The sequence below is a fragment of the Xylocopa sonorina genome, chromosome 5 (genome assembly GCF_050948175.1).
Source record: "Xylocopa sonorina isolate GNS202 chromosome 5, iyXylSono1_principal, whole genome shotgun sequence".
Lineage (NCBI taxonomy): Eukaryota > Metazoa > Arthropoda > Insecta > Hymenoptera > Apidae > Xylocopa > Xylocopa sonorina.
In genome coordinates, this window is record NC_135197.1 from 1,407,651 (window position 1) to 1,423,633 (window position 15,983).

At 35.2% G+C, this 15,983-nt stretch overlaps 1 protein-coding gene across 7 annotated transcripts in view; it reads left to right on the forward strand.

Moving 5' to 3' along the window:
• LOC143423629 (QRFP-like peptide receptor) overlaps positions 1-15,983 on the forward strand; it is a 105,147-nt gene that overhangs the window by 13,557 nt on the left and 75,607 nt on the right. The gene's annotated exons all lie outside the window — the stretch shown is intronic.

Here is a 15,983-nt window from a genome sequence, read left to right on the forward strand (position 1 = left end):
GCTCGCTACTCCTCGACAATGCTTCCGGGTTACAGATGCATAGTCACACCCAATTTCCTTCCCCGAAAATCAGTTCAAGCCCTTGATCCTTTATGTTCACCAGATTTGGTCTTGTGCAACTATTTTCTGTTCCCTAAATTGAAAATGAATCTGGAAGGACAATCGTTCGATGTGATTTCGGATGTCCGCAGAGCTACGATAGATCTCATCTTATAGATGGATTATTAGCGGTATAAATATTGTGATACGTTAGAAGAATTGAATATTTCTTTGAAAACCAATTTCGTTTCGTTTATTATTGATGGAAATTTATGATTAGTATGTTGCAGAGCGAGTTTTGATAAAAGTTTGGTAAGTTTTGGGATGGGTATTTCAAGAAACAAGTTTCAAGATTTCATTTCGATAGCTACAGTAGTTCCAAAGAAAATAATTTGTCACGTTTGGTTCATGTCAGGCTGTAGACTCTGTATGTTACAGTAGAAGCGTTAGCTCAATAAAGTAAATATATTTACTAGTACCGCACTTACTATTAATTGCAAATTTTGGCTAGTAAATATTAGGATATTAATACCTAAGAACTTGAAAATGTTCTAGATTCGCTTTATATATTCGCAAGTTGGCTTTTCTAAAAATGTCCATTTGAAATAGATTTATAATATAAAAATATTGAAAATTTCAATTAAAAGGAATGCCCGATATTTGAATCGTTATAACTTTTTGAGTAGAGATTTTCAGGAATTTTGAATTTTTTAAAAATCTAGACAATTTCAAATTCCAAGATACTTTTAAAACTTTTAGGATAATCTGACGTTTCGATACATTCGTAAATAGTAAATGCCTATTAAATGTAGCACATATTCTATATTGGATTAATATTTCTGCAAAAATCGTAGTTAAAGATGTAGACCAACTTGGTAATCGTGTACATTTACTATGCTTTAAGCGTTACATTTACTACTACGTATACAATAAAGAGTTAGCTTTCAATCGAATTGGAACATAGTGAACAATATTGCGATCGTTCTCCGAAATATTTGAAATTAAATATAAATATTTATCAAATTGGCCTCGTCTGTTTGACCTCGTATGTTTTACAAATTTTCATCGCGGATTACCATAGTGGAGGCGCTCAAGGCACGGGTTTTGAACGAAAATTGGAGAAAGCGAACTGTCTAGCGACAGTTCGGAGGTATCGGAACGATACCGAGACACGTTGTCTGGTCACGATGGCTCTGTAATTCAGGGTGTCATGACGGCGCCGTGACGTCCTGGCCTGAATGAAAATAAAATCGAACAGTGCCAAGTTCTAAAATTACGTGTACGAGGAATGGGCCGACACCGGATGCACAGATGCGACGAACAATTTGCCGCGCTTTTATGGCCTTTGCGGACCAATAACATTTCGTTTCTTACGAGTTTGTTATTTTCTTTCCGGCAAACTAAATCGGACCTGGTCGAAGCTTATACGCTTACAATTTATATGGTTTTTCATTGATTTTTAAGAATAAATGGACTGATCTCAATGACTACGAGAATAGAAAAGGATAAGGAAATTTAAAGGGATACGAGTGCGAGAAGTCACGTTGTGGTTTTTCGTTTCGGTCTTGAAGTGTACGTAAGAACACTTTCATAAGATTGAAATATTAGGCAGAGTAGAAGCTACGACCCGTACGCTTTCCAGATAGAATCATTTCTTTTATAGAGACATTTATTTCATTTATTTGTAGCATCTTAGCAATTGTTTTATAATTTATTTTGATACTTAAATAATAACAATAATAACAGCAGTGAAATTTTTATTAAATTTTTCAAATTACTTGTTAGTTTAATGTCGGTTTTACGTCGATATCTATTAAATTTGTCATCAAGTTTTTCTCTTCTACTAATTTTATTCGTGCACTCTTGTCTGCAACCATTAACAAAAGCCGGAACCATTCCAGGAAACTCAGAAACTCCATTCCAGAATGCTTGAAATGCCTATTTCTAAATACAATACCGTCGTATCCTTTTTCTGGAGCACACTCGAACGACAGTTTGAAAATTAGAATATAATGAAATATATAAATACTTCTACAGTTTTTAAAACATAAGGGTACATTAAAAGGGGGATACAACATACATTAATCTATTACTGTAGTGAAGGCAGAAAGTATAACAGTTTTCCAAAGAATAATCTACGGAACCTTCGTATTCCAGCATTGGTCATTTCTAACGCGGTGTCCTCAACGGCATTGATGTGATTACTCCAAGAGGGAATTGGATTATCAAACAAACGACTAATGCAAGGCGATAAAAAGTCGTAAAAATGCTATCTGAGCTTATATTTTCGTGTTGGTCGGATGTGCAAATTTTTGCTCATAGATTTTTATATCTATAAACTGTACAGATTTTGGCATGCACACAAGTTGCCTTGAGAATTCTGTAAAAATCACCTAGAATTTTGTAAAAACGCTTCAGAAACAGGAAAAACAGCTGCTTCGGAGCTGTTTCATAACGATCGTACCGCTTCAGAGATTGGCGTACTTTGTTGTACTACATACATTTTTTTACAGATATACGAATTGACTTAAATCTAATTGTGCAGTGTTAGACAGAGTGTTCTTTCAGCTACAAACAAATGCAACATTAAGGAGATGAATATATTTAAATACTGTTTACGGTTTCTTAATTTTTCCATCCTTTTCCTAGTTCAGTTATGTTTGTTTAATGAATGTTATGCGTGGCCACGACGAATGTTGCACAAGAGTATTTGTTAGAACCTATTTGTGATTGCTGGATGAAAATAGTTTACCACGACGTGCTGTGACGATATATTTGTAGTACCGATACGTCGTATGGAATACACAATTTGTGTAAATGCTACAAATTACTACCGCTTAATGAATATTATGTACGTAATTGAAGATAATTCCAGATTTTTTCACATTCCACTCATTTATAATTTCGTTTCTCAGAATTTATTTCCAAAAGAATAACGTATAATAAATAACGGCATTGTGTATTTAGTTTGCGTTTTCATGGCTTTATGCGAAGAATCGATGAGGAAAGGAGTCATCTTTTGTGGGTCTTGTTACTTTTTGTACACGGCCATGTTTCATTCGCGAGCGAGTTGAATCGGTGACCTTTTGAACGTCTCTAAGGTTCACTAACATTTCAGTGCCAATCGTACCATTTACCTACGTACAGATGCAAATGGTGGCACGACTTCGTTAAGATTTCTTTTCATCTTTCAGCTTTCTTTTAAGCGAAACCTGCTTTTTTTATTCATTATGCTTGAGAGAATGAGTTAACTGTGTAGTCGAAAGCATTCAAAGGGCTTTGAGATATTATGTGTTTCTTTAGATACTTAAGATATGAAACAGTGCTCTTTAAACTTACATAAGCTGCTTTATTTTCTTGTAAAATATTATTTTGTCTTCTTTTTTTAAATTTTACGAAATAGATTTTCATGAAATAAGAGTGTGTAATGTAGTATTTAAAGTTCTTTTTATTTGAATCTTTGAAATATACTATTCTTTTTTTTCGTCGACTTTCATTTTATGATGATTTTGAAAATTCTTGTTTATTCCCACGTCTGCGCTTATACATATATTGGCAGTGGATAAACGACTACAATTCGAGTCCCTCGAGATGTAGGCATTCGTTCTTTTGCCTATCCATCCATCGCCTGAAACGGTGTCGTGATGTCGTAGGTCGTCCGCGAACCACCCTTCGTCAAGAAATATTGAAAAACACAGGCAAAATAAACTTCTGCAAATGGGAATCTTGAGTTTCCCTCGCGGGCGAATCTTCATCCTCATTATTCTCTGGATTTGTTGTGTACTATACGCCGCGTCACGGTACATTAAAAATGTGGTATGTAGCAAGATACATTTTGGATCACGCGTTTTCATATGTTGTTGGTACTCCGTGGTGTTATTATACGCGATCGATATCGGAACATTTGATACGAGAACTTGCTTCGAGTTCGCCGCAATGCCTCGCAGCGTCAGATATTAATGTGTAATATAATCAAGGAGAAATAGATCTTCAATTAAAATTGTTATATATTTTTTATTCTTATTTCTATTGGATAAAATATATTTTTATATTATTAGAATTACACACATTTTATATGATACTGAAGCGCGTTGCTTTGGTGTGCTGTAGTGTAGGAGAGGATAGATAGGAAGAAAAAAGAGGGAAGAACGTTTCGTCGTTCTGGGCTTGCTAGTGGATCCTTTTTTTTTAACGAACGTTTATTGTGTCGAATAACAAAAACAAATATATATGCAAGGGTATTTTCTTACAATAAACTTAAAACGAACAAGAAGTGTAAGGTTGTATAAAAGTTGTATAGGGTCGAAAGTTTGTAAAATTAGACAGAACGCTTGTGAACGCGCGAGCACGTATAGTCTTGGCGGTGGCGGTTCTGCAATAGTTGTACAATATTTTTAAGATTAGAGATAGATGTGTAACGGTTTTTCCGTTTGACAGTGAGTTTCTGATCTTATGGGATGGTCTTAAGGGTAGTAGGATAATCTTATGCGCTATATATTCTTTAAGTAGTTACACTAGTATTATCATATACTTCGTGTATTAGGTTGTAACTTATTATATTATATATTAGGTTGCAATTTAGTTTGAAGTTTATGTGAACTCCTAAGTATCGCACTGTTTCTTTTTGGGAGATTTCTGTGGGTGGATTTTGATGGTTGTCTGTTATTCTGAATTTTTTCGTGTGTTTTCTTATATCGTGCTTTATGTAGGAGGTGTTAGATATTGATGGTGTAAATAGGATTTATAATAAAATAGTTTATACTAAAATAGTTTCGCATTCTTTCGTATTTATTTTGAGTTTCCATGTAAGGAAATACTCTTGTATTTTTGTGAATGTGTTTTAGATTTGTGATTGCATTTGCGTGGGTTTGCTATTGCTGATGTAGATTACGCCATCGTCCGTGAAAGTTATTGCCGGTTTTGTAGGATCTGTGTTGTGGTTAAATATTTGGAGTAGGTCGCTGCTGTACAGGTTGAATAGAATGGAAAAATTTATTGTTCCTTGTTGGAGTCCGATTGTGATTGCGTATGTTTTTGATGATGTTGTTTGTCCTTCAGTTACTAGGAATTTTTTATTATATAGCATGTTCCAGATGAATTATGTTAAGTGTTGTGGGAATTTTTTGTTTAAGAGTTTGAAGAATAGCTCATCTAGCCACACCGTGTCGAAGGCTTTTTCGAGGTCTATTACTTCGGTAAGGCTTCGGCGCAGTTCTCTGCATTTCTGGTCCGGCATATGTTTGAAGTAAACTTGATGATGGCGTGTGTGGTTGAGTGTTTGTGCCTGAATCTGAATTGTGTTTCAGGTATTAGGTTATTTTCCGAACAAAATGAGCTGATAGAGTCGTTGATTAGTGTCTCGTATATTTTACTTCGGTCGGGGAGCAAGCTTATGGGACGGTAGTTTGCGGGGGTGCTGGTGTCATTTCCTTTTTTTTTCTTATTGCTATTAGTTTGTTATTATTTGTTTATGCAGTTGTTGAATATTATTGTGTAGCGTAGTTGAAGGTTCAGGGTTCTGGTCTTCTTCTAATTCTTGTTTCACTGATTTTATTTTTTTGTCTATTATATTTGCTGTGACGACTTAGTTACCGTCTTTGTCTTTTCGTGTTTTTGATATATTGATGTTTGTGTTTGTTAGTTGATTCTTTGATGGGAACAGTATTTTGGGTTTGTGGGTCGAGATGTTTGAGATTTTCTTTTGCCACTAGGTGTTCATGGATTTTTGGAATGCTTCTCTGACTTCTGTTTTGGTTGGTTTTAGTATATTTTTGAGTGTTTTGATGGGTGTGTCGTTCCTTGCGGTGTAACATCCTATTCTGGTTGGTCTGTTGAGTCCTGCGATGAGTTGATTTTTTTGTGCTTTTAGTTTAACTATTTCTGGTGTTATGTATTTTTTTGAGGAGTTGAAATTGTTGCCTGTGTGACAGGGACTGCATGGTCTATTGCTTTTGTGATTTTTTCGTTTAGTTGTGCAATATGTTTTTGTTTATTTCCTCTGTTGTAAGATTTCTGTTGCTGGGTGTGGGAATGTTATTGTTATTTATTAGTTATGTTCTGAATTGTTTCCAGTTAACTTTGTCTGGTAGGAGTGAGTCATTTGTATGTAGTGATATCTCTATCAGCATTGTTTTGTGGTCGCTGTCGTAATCTATTGCTTTGGGTTTGTTTGGTGGTGGTGATTGCAGGTTGAGGAGGTTCAATCTGCTGTCTATTAAGCAGATATCGATGAAGGCATCACTTACGGTGTAGGATGATTCGCTCGTCTGGAGTAGGGTTCTATAGTCTGTATTTTAATTTGTTTCTTTGTATCCAGTTGTATAACGTTATACAGTATAGAGTTTAAGTCTCCTGCTAGTATGAAGATATTTTTGTTGTTAGGAACTCATTTTTATGGTTTCCGGTTGTATATGTGCTGCTATAACGTAGATGTTATCGTTTGCTTAGGTTTTTAGTTTGATTGCCGAGAATTTTAGAGCGCTTGTGTCTGTTGAATTTGTCTATATTGTTTTGAATCTTATTCCTTTTTTTATCAGGATGGTTTTCCCCCCTCCCTTTTTTGCGTTTAGTTTTGTTTCACATAGTAGAGCTATGTCGGGGTTGTGTCGCGGTGGAAATCTGCCAGTGTCTCTGTTGTCGTTCGATATGAGTGAGTTTGTGTTTATTTCGATTATTTTTAGTGTTTTGTAGTATGTTGCGGCCGTGGTGGTGCGTTTTATGTGCGGTGTATTTGGAGGTGCGTCTGCCACTTTAGAAGGAGATATCGGGAGCCTCCACTATTAGGTTGATTCGGGTGGGTTCTGTGTTAGTGGAGTGACAAGGTTTGTGGTTTAGACTGTTTCCTTGGATGTGATTTCGCTGAAGGATATGCCTGGTTTTATGTAGTTCAGTAAAAATTTTTATTTATTTTTCCTTCTTTAGTTTCGTTATTATTATTATTTTTCTTTTGGTTTATTTTTTATTTTATTTCTCTTAACTTTGGGCAGCTCCTGTATGATGTAATGACCAAAGTTTTTCCAATTGTCGTAATAGGGTTCGCTGTTTTGTAGGTTTGATGGGTGATTTTGGGGAGGTTTAATACATTCGCCTGATTCTTTGGCATTTTCTACATTGTATGTGTTTTTTTTTATTAGTTTTTCCCACCTCACCATTGTGAATAGAACTGATTTTATATGTTTTAAGTTGTTTACGTTGCTATCGCTTCAGATTTGGACTAAGCACATTGGGTATAAGTTTATTTTTTTCGATGGAGTGTTTGATTGTGAATTTTTTGATTGTTATAAAATTTAGGTTATCTATATTTTTTTCTTTGAGCGCGGTGAGGATTCTGTGTTCCTCGAAGTCGTTCTCTATAAGTTTTAAGTAGGATGGTATGATTGTTTTCGTTTTTTGGTATGTACGCGTGAGAATAGGTTGCTGGAGCTTTTGCGTGGGATATGTGTTTGTTTATGTGTATTCTGTTGATGTGGGAATCTGTGTAAGTGGTTGCAATTAATTTTAGTGTATCTTGAATAGGGTTATTGTCGATGATGATTGGGGGTGACTTTGAGTTTATGTTTGTGTTTGTGCTCGAGTTTGTTTGCGGCTGAATAGCTATTTTTGTACCTTGGCCTCTGTTACTGCTTTTGGATATTGGTTGCTGCGTCGTCGGTCTTGGCCTTGTCTCTTGGTATTTGGGTGAGTTGTACTTTCTTTTTTGGGGCCTGCTAAGGGTTCGTTATCCTCGTGTTCGGGCTGGATGATTGTCGCGAGGTTGACGGGGTTTTTTGGGAGTGGTGTCCATTCCTTTTCGCTCCTGGTTCCGTCTCCTTTTGGGTTCTCTGTATCGTATCCTTTTTTGCAGGTGAAGTGAGCTTTGTCCAGGTGATTTCGCTGGTTTGTATTGTGTTTGGGGATTCTAGGTATTAAGTTTCCATTTTTTTCCATTGACTCCGTTCGTTTTAAGCTGCTAATTTCTACAGCCAGCAAATATGGGTGTTCCTTCATATTTTTCTTTGCCGTAATTTTTTTATTGTTTTGCTCGTTTTCGTTCTTCGTTATGGGTGTGACTTCTCCTCATGGGGGAAAGAGAGGTTTTCATACAGAGTGGTATTATATCCCTCTTTTATTTTTCTTCTTGTCGTTATCAAGCACCTCGATTTGGAAATGATGAACTAGACTGTATCCGGTGAGCTCTGACTTTATGCTTTTCTGCATGATTTTTAATTCTACTGTGTGCGCTTTTCACACGCCGAAAGTTAGATTTTTTTTGCCCTTCTGTGGAGCTGTCTAACTGGCCTGGGGTATGTTCGCTGCTCATGAGTGTCAAAAGTAGACTGCTAGCAGACCCTGCCTTAGACGCGGGGATGTTAAGGACAGGTCGGAATGTTGTATATATATGTAGAAACAGAGAAGGAAATGTGCACTTTCGAGAAACCGCGGGTGTAGCTGTACCTCTAGTGGCGGGTATTGGAGGACCGTTACAATACAACAAGGACGGACAATATTTTACCTGCAGCATTTTTCTTTTCAACGTGTAATGTGTATATGTATAAGTTCTACTTAGTTTTTGTATCTATTTCAAAATAATATTTTATCTTTCCATGTCTGTAACAGTATACAATAATCCCAGGAAAAAATATCTTATTTCATTGTCATTGTTAATTCAGCTAATCACAAGTTTTCTTACATCCTTTACTTGGAGTTCCGGTTGTTTTACATAGGGAGACGCATCTTGTATTTCATCCGATTCCAATTCTTATCTCATTAATTAATCCCGTAATTAGCTTCTTTCCATGCAAATTGACTAATTATTTCGCAAAGGAATCTTCCCATTGGATGAGCCAAGAAAGTACAAGCTCGTTGCGATACGCTCGTTATTAATTCGTCCCCTAGAAACAAGTCGTTTGGTTGCGGTCAGCCACGACGTTTCCATACTATGTAATTTGAACATTAATTACCTATGGCGACACTGTTGCCAGAGTACATAGCCCGTCTTATCTCGTGTTACTGACCGAAGGAGAAAAAGGAATTGCTCGCTGTGTACAGGGTGACACGGATACAAAAGCTGTTGCGTCCTTAGTTTCGTCTTGCGTAGTTGCTCGGTTAGAATACGACAAAAGACGATATTCTTTTTTTTCTGTTTAGGTAATGAATGATTGCTTGTAGAAAAAAGAGTTTTCAAGAGATCCAACTCTAAATTTCCTTGTATCAGCGATATAATTGTATTTGGTTAATATTGGTGTTAGGACATTAAATTGGATTTGGGATAAATTCATATTTGGACAGTTTAGTAGTGTTTAATTTTTAATACTTAGTTTAATACTCGCTATTTTATATTTTTACAAGCTTATCAATCAGCTTGCTACTTCTCCTTTGGTGTGAAGGTGGTAGCTACTCGGTAGTATGGGTAGGACTCCGGAAGAATCCGTTAGGGGTAACGCTTGGGGCTACACGCACGAGCGGCATATTAATTGGGCGTATTGTTGAGTTTATGGCAAGTAATTAGCTATTGAGTTAAGGCATTAAAGGCCTTTAAGGCCTGTATTTAAACTGTATTCCTGTACTTTGAAAGTTCTCAAAAATAGTTAGTTAATTGTGTTCGTATATACCATAAATTTCGTTCTGGTAATTAGGAGGGGGAGCATTTTCGCGACGCGAGAAAAGCGTTATAAAGTTACCACCACCTCAAATTCATCCTTTTGCAGATCAAATTCACCTCAAATGTGATTGTTATTTTGTTACATTACATGATTTGAAATGCTCAAAGAATGAGATGTAACAAGTGTTTAAAGGATGGCCTTTTTAGCTTTAAAAATTCCAGCCCTTTCACTTTCTATTTATTTTCGATTAGAAGGAGCTTCACCGGTAATATTACAGTTTTTGTTATAACTCTTTAATCACGTTAAATAAAAAAAAAAATGATCAAAGCAAATGTTATTATATTATATCTAATGACAGTAATTCGAATAAACAGTTTATCTGCGTCACCGTGTACATAGTAACATCTGTGTACAATGCCAACGATGCAGCTGACGAGATTTATTCGTTACGTCCTTGAAAGAAAATCTTATATCCTCGGCTATCGATTAGTTGCGATTTTTCCCGTGGAATAAACATAAGTTTTACTTACACTTAACTATTACCTTTAAATAGATTGACTCTAAAGAATGCACAGGAGACATTCTAATAACAGCCACTGAACAATTTTTATGGAAGTGGTTGCACAATGTAATATTTGCATTTACCAAATTACTCTATAGAGGTAAAACAGCGGCGGTTTTAATTTCACGCCAGCACTCGAAAGTTTACTAAATTGCACCAAGACACGTATACCGATCGTTCATCACCCGAATTCGAATTTAACGCCCCAATATTGTACAAGTGACATATGTACATGGTAATAAAATGGAATGTTCCTCGGAGTTGATCATAATCAACAATTGAATTAATAAGAGAATTAAAATATATTTATGACATAACCTTATATTGTATGGACGTGTAGTATTTATTTAATTATTTAAGGTAATTAATAAATAATCACTGTGCTTGCCACTAGCAATGGTACCACTAAAAAATACAAATATTAGAGAAGACAAGCTTTTTTAAAAAATTTATATTTTTTAAAATACCGAATACAAGCCTTATCAGTCATTAATTATTTATTTAGATACGTTGTAATATGTAGACTGCCTGTTCGTTAAAATTAAATTTGAAATATTTTCAGTGCCACTATCGATGCCAGACAGAGTTAAAGGTAATTTCGAATGCGTATCGGGAAAACAGTTTGAATTTTTATCTATTTTATCCGTTGATTATCCCCTGAAACATCGATTGAGGAGTTAAGCATGGAAGTATGCGTGGTTAGTATTAAGCTACTAGTAATTTTATATTTGATCCATGATCAAACAATTCTTCACCCTGTTTCAGGAGAGCGATTTCCATAGAAATTGTTACGCGTATATTATTATATAATAAATGAAGTGATAGATATTTTTGGAATTTTCGAATGCAGCACTTAAATTTGGCGTAATTGTTATGTGAAGAAGGTGAACGGGTTATCCTTTGTGACGGAAGATGTTCGGAACAGAGCAAATCGAGCTTACATTCTGTTGCTGTTCGACAATTGAGTTTTAAGTGAAGTACATATAGAATGGAAGATTTACATGGGAACACGTTTATATGTTATTCTAGTTGAAGAAAGAAGTTCATATAAGTGAAAACTATAGGCGAAAGTAAAAATGTCACGTTTTATTAAAAAATAAGAACAAAGCGCAAGAGTACTTGGGTGTACTAGTGGGCATCATTTATTCTCATATTAAAAATAAATTATTTCCTAAATTACTTGATTTGATGACATAGATGTGTCGATTCCTTTTTAATTGGGAGACGATGTAAGTTGGAGTTGACATGTGCTTTTTCAAACAACGTAACTGATAACCGCATTTCGAGAAGGTTATTTTTCAAGCATCATAATAGTGACAGAGGCAGTCAACTGATATATTCCACCCTGTGCATTGTGCGATGCATTTCTGGCCTAATTTAGCGAGAAATTGTTCTCAAATTCCAATGAAAACTGGAATTCTGTGCGTCCCGGGAGAAAAAATTTGTCTCGTCCGTCATGTATGGTTCAGATGCCACGCGTCAATGGATGGATATGATAGCCAAGTAATTGAATAATGCTCTTGAGAGTCGAACACGTACATAGCCTACGCAACGCGCCTACGTTCGGTATTTCATAAAATACGCGTTATATGTATCTCCTGTCACGTATTACAGATTTGTTTGTAGGTTAGATTTGTGGAGTATAGAGATACGAAATAAAGTAAACAATCTCGACTCAACACTATTTATTAAAATTAAATAATCTTGCAGAATTAGAAAAACGGATCGGAGCAGTTCACGCGACGCGTAACGGGAAACGTTGTAATTGAATGCAAGCGAGACGTAAGGCGATTGTTTGATGGGAAAACGTCTCTATATTCGAATATTTCCGCTATTCGCGTTGTAGCAGCTGATAATAATTCCTTTTTTCTAAAAAATGCAAACCTTTATTCTTTGCAAAGTAATTCGAACGTATGTTCAATGCGATATACAGGTACCAGTACATGCACTTATCTAATTAACATGATTTCGTCATACTTTTGGCTTCATTCGGAAAAGGATAGGCTTATAGAGGACTATTTTTAATTGCATTTATTGTATATCTCCATTATATTGGAAATCAATGAATCGTGGTTAAAACAAATGGTACGAATTTATATTTGAACTTTTCAGTTAATTATTCGTTTGTAATTTTTTTATTATATGGGTTTACTCTCGTGAACGAATTTGTTTCCGTTATTTCAATATAGATGCCTCACTATCCGCTGTGAAATGCCGGTTATTTTAGAGGATGTGTGTAGCGTGTACCAGCGCAGTTGGAATTTTTTTACTATTTTTTCTCAATTTTCTCTCTTCGCAGACCTTTCTATCCGTAATCCTGCCACATCTTCTGTTTTCGTATCCACAACGACGTTTCCTTTGCCATTACAAACCCTTCAGAGAAAGGTACAGCTTTCAGATCTGCACGTCTCAATTTTTACCAGTTTCCTTATCAATTATCCACGGTAACAATTTTCTCACCTTTATCCTTTTCCACTCCCATTCTTCTACATGTACCTCTCTAGTTTTAGTACCACTGACAGTCAAAAATTGCCAGAGTTGTTAAAGTAATGAAAAATCTTTATTTTTCACGAATAGTTGTTATTAGGAAGATTCTTTATTTCCAGGGTAAGTTGTTGGATATATTGACTGGTTCTGAGGTTGATAAACGTTCGTTGGATAAAGTCGATCAGAGATGTGTCACGTAGCCATTTTATCGACGTTCTGTCTAGTATAACAGTGAGTTGAATTTTCTAGGAGCAACAGGTCTACCGACCCGTTATCAAATTTTATACCAATGGTTTCGATTGCATTGTATATGTTAACTTTAAAATTGTAGTTATTCTATGATTATCTTTGTAATTAATTTATGAATATATTTTCAATAAAAGTAATTAATATTGCCGATTACTGAAATGCCGTTAGTCGTACGTAAATTGCAGGTTCTTACATAGTTAGGATGAAATATAGACACGTAGACACAGGATACAAGAAATGTGCAAACGATATACTAAAATTATCCTGGACGTGTACGTGTATTGTATACGTATTACAGACGTATTACGTGTAGTCGTAACGTATTGATTATTGTTTGAGATCTCCTACTGTAGGATGGTGTTTATTAGAGAAAATTCATCTCTAAACGAAAAATGATCTTGTGCTGAGATACCCTCTGGTTTGTGGATGGTCGATTCAACATATTTAATTTATCTCTAGGCATTATATGACAATTAATAGATACTTTTAACAATCAACAGTCCGTAAACGATTGGAATTATATAAAAATCCTAGTACATTTATGCTATACTATAATTAATAAAATACGCGAAATTTTCCCTTCAATATCAGCGGTCTAATCATTAATCACTATTGCTTTATCGTGCGGAGCTTTTTGGTAAAATATTATACAATGCACTGTCCTGCGTGGCACGGCATTCATTTATGCAAGTTAATGTCGTTAGTTGAGGGTTTAGTTTATTACGGCAGTTTAATTAATTTGTCTTCGACTATAGTGACAGAATACTATAATAAATAATATAATCACGAAGGGAGGGAGGGAGGGAGGAAATATAGATTGAAACAGTTAAGTCGAATCGTGTGATGTGAAACGGTAAGAAATCGTGTACAAGTATTCTGTTCGTAATTAGTTATTTCTAGTCAAGTAAACTTGTAATAGAAATTTGTTTGATATGATTGTTTAAATGGCTCTGTTTCAACTGGTGCATTCTTCTACCGAATTTTTCGAAAAACGAATAAACATGTTTATTCTTGGTTCTGGTTAATGATGATTATTGTTGTATTTAAGATATTGATATCCTCTTTTAATTGGAGTGAAACGAAACATGGTAACGAAGTATAACAGTTATATATATACATTCGTTTGTCGAAATATTCCCGTTGGTTGGATTAAAGAGATTAATGTTGTCCACGAAACGGAGTTTCCGATGTCTTCTTGGCAGCTGTTCTTGGCAGCGTGACAAGTAGTCGAGAAGCGTGGGTTTCGCGCAACTTTTTCCCTCGGCCTCATTTAATCGACTGTTACGCACCATCGAAATTAAAATTGCTGCTTTTGAAAATCCGCTGTCGTTATTTCGTTCGGATAAACAGTGAAATGGCTTGGGTGTGGATATTTTTCTGTCCAGACGGTGATTATATTAGTCGAGTGTTTTATACGAACTCGAACAAAATCCTCTCTTATCAGTAATGATTTCGGATGAAAAATATTCTCTATTTCTACGTGGATATAAACAAATATATTCAATTTTGTTCAAACAACATTGTACAGACAGAGAATTAAATTTTTAGTGGTTTATTTATTTTTTCTCTGGAAACGTGTTAAAAAGAGCAACTGTTGTGAAGAATAACGGAAAAATCAGACACTTGCTTTACTAGGGTTCAGTAAAATGGCAACAAACTCTGTTATATAATCATTTGACGTCGTTGGAAGTAATGGAAGATTAAATGTACTAAATGTTAAATTTTGATAAATTTCAAGTGTAAATTTGTACTATATTCGAATAACTTTGTCGATAAAAAGTGTGCATTTAATCGTTTCTCCATACACTCGAACTTTTATAATTAAAAATTAAATTTAAATTGTAATAAATTACCGGTTCTGAGTGGAGTTGAAATTTAATTAGGTTACCATAATGCTATTTCCGATAGGGGTCAATTTCATCCGAACGTCATCGGTGTAGCAAAATATTGGAACAACGCGTAAGAATTAATCCTTTTGTCAATAGCTTAACACAAGGTAATGATCGGTTACAGCGGTTTTGAAGACGCAGCTTTCACACGAGTTTTAAATTACGTACATTAACTGACTAGTATTATGAGCCTAGTCTTAAATCTTTTTCAGTAATTACAGCCAATGATACCAATTGTACACAACACTCGTATTAACGTTAAATAATGTATCGTAAGATACATTTAAAGATACTGCCATTAAAACGGTAATGTCAAAAGAAGTAATCGTAAAGTACGATACAAAAACTTCGAAATATATAATATATCTCATCGTAGAATCTCTGAATTTTAAATATAGCTTGCTTTCTCATATTTTCTTAGCTTCACGTTTCACAGTGGCGGGAATAGCGGAGAACTTAATTCAAGCTGGAGGACGAGGGAACATTTCAAAGAGCTACACTGTATTTTACAATTATGTAAAAAAGGAATCTTGATTTTTCCGTTATAGTTACTTATCGTATGTTACAATCATTCCAATTATTTTTCTAATTTCATTTTCATCGTAGAATTTGATACACGTTTTCACGTTCATTACCGAGCAACGAAAGAGTTTTCCTGTGAGCAAATACGGCACTTATTCTCGCAATTCGTTTCTACGCTTCGTTCGACTTTTGATCATAAAAGGATAGAGATGGTATTTGAAAAATTTCAAATTCGCAAATAATGTTGATTCGTGGGCCACAATATTTGCAGTTCTACGTTACATCAGATAGCATGCGCGCGTAGGTGGAGTATTATATTGCAGTCGTCTTTAATTAGTAACTCGTTAATGAAAGTGCAGTTTGCAGGAACCAGCGCGAATGCGTTCATTTATATTTAAATGATCTTCAGATATTCTCGTAGCATTTGACGCATCATCGGAATGTAATTAACCTCATAAATTATATTAATAATATGCAATATCGATTCATTGAAACAATCGAAAGCTTTCGGCCTATCAAAAGTTCATTCTGTTCATTAATTGGTTGGTTAAATAAAAATCTAACCGCTGAATATGCTTTTGTTTCGTTCCTTCGATTGTTTACGCCCTGGGGTCAAAACGAAACGTACGAAACTCGTTTAACTTGCCTATGTTC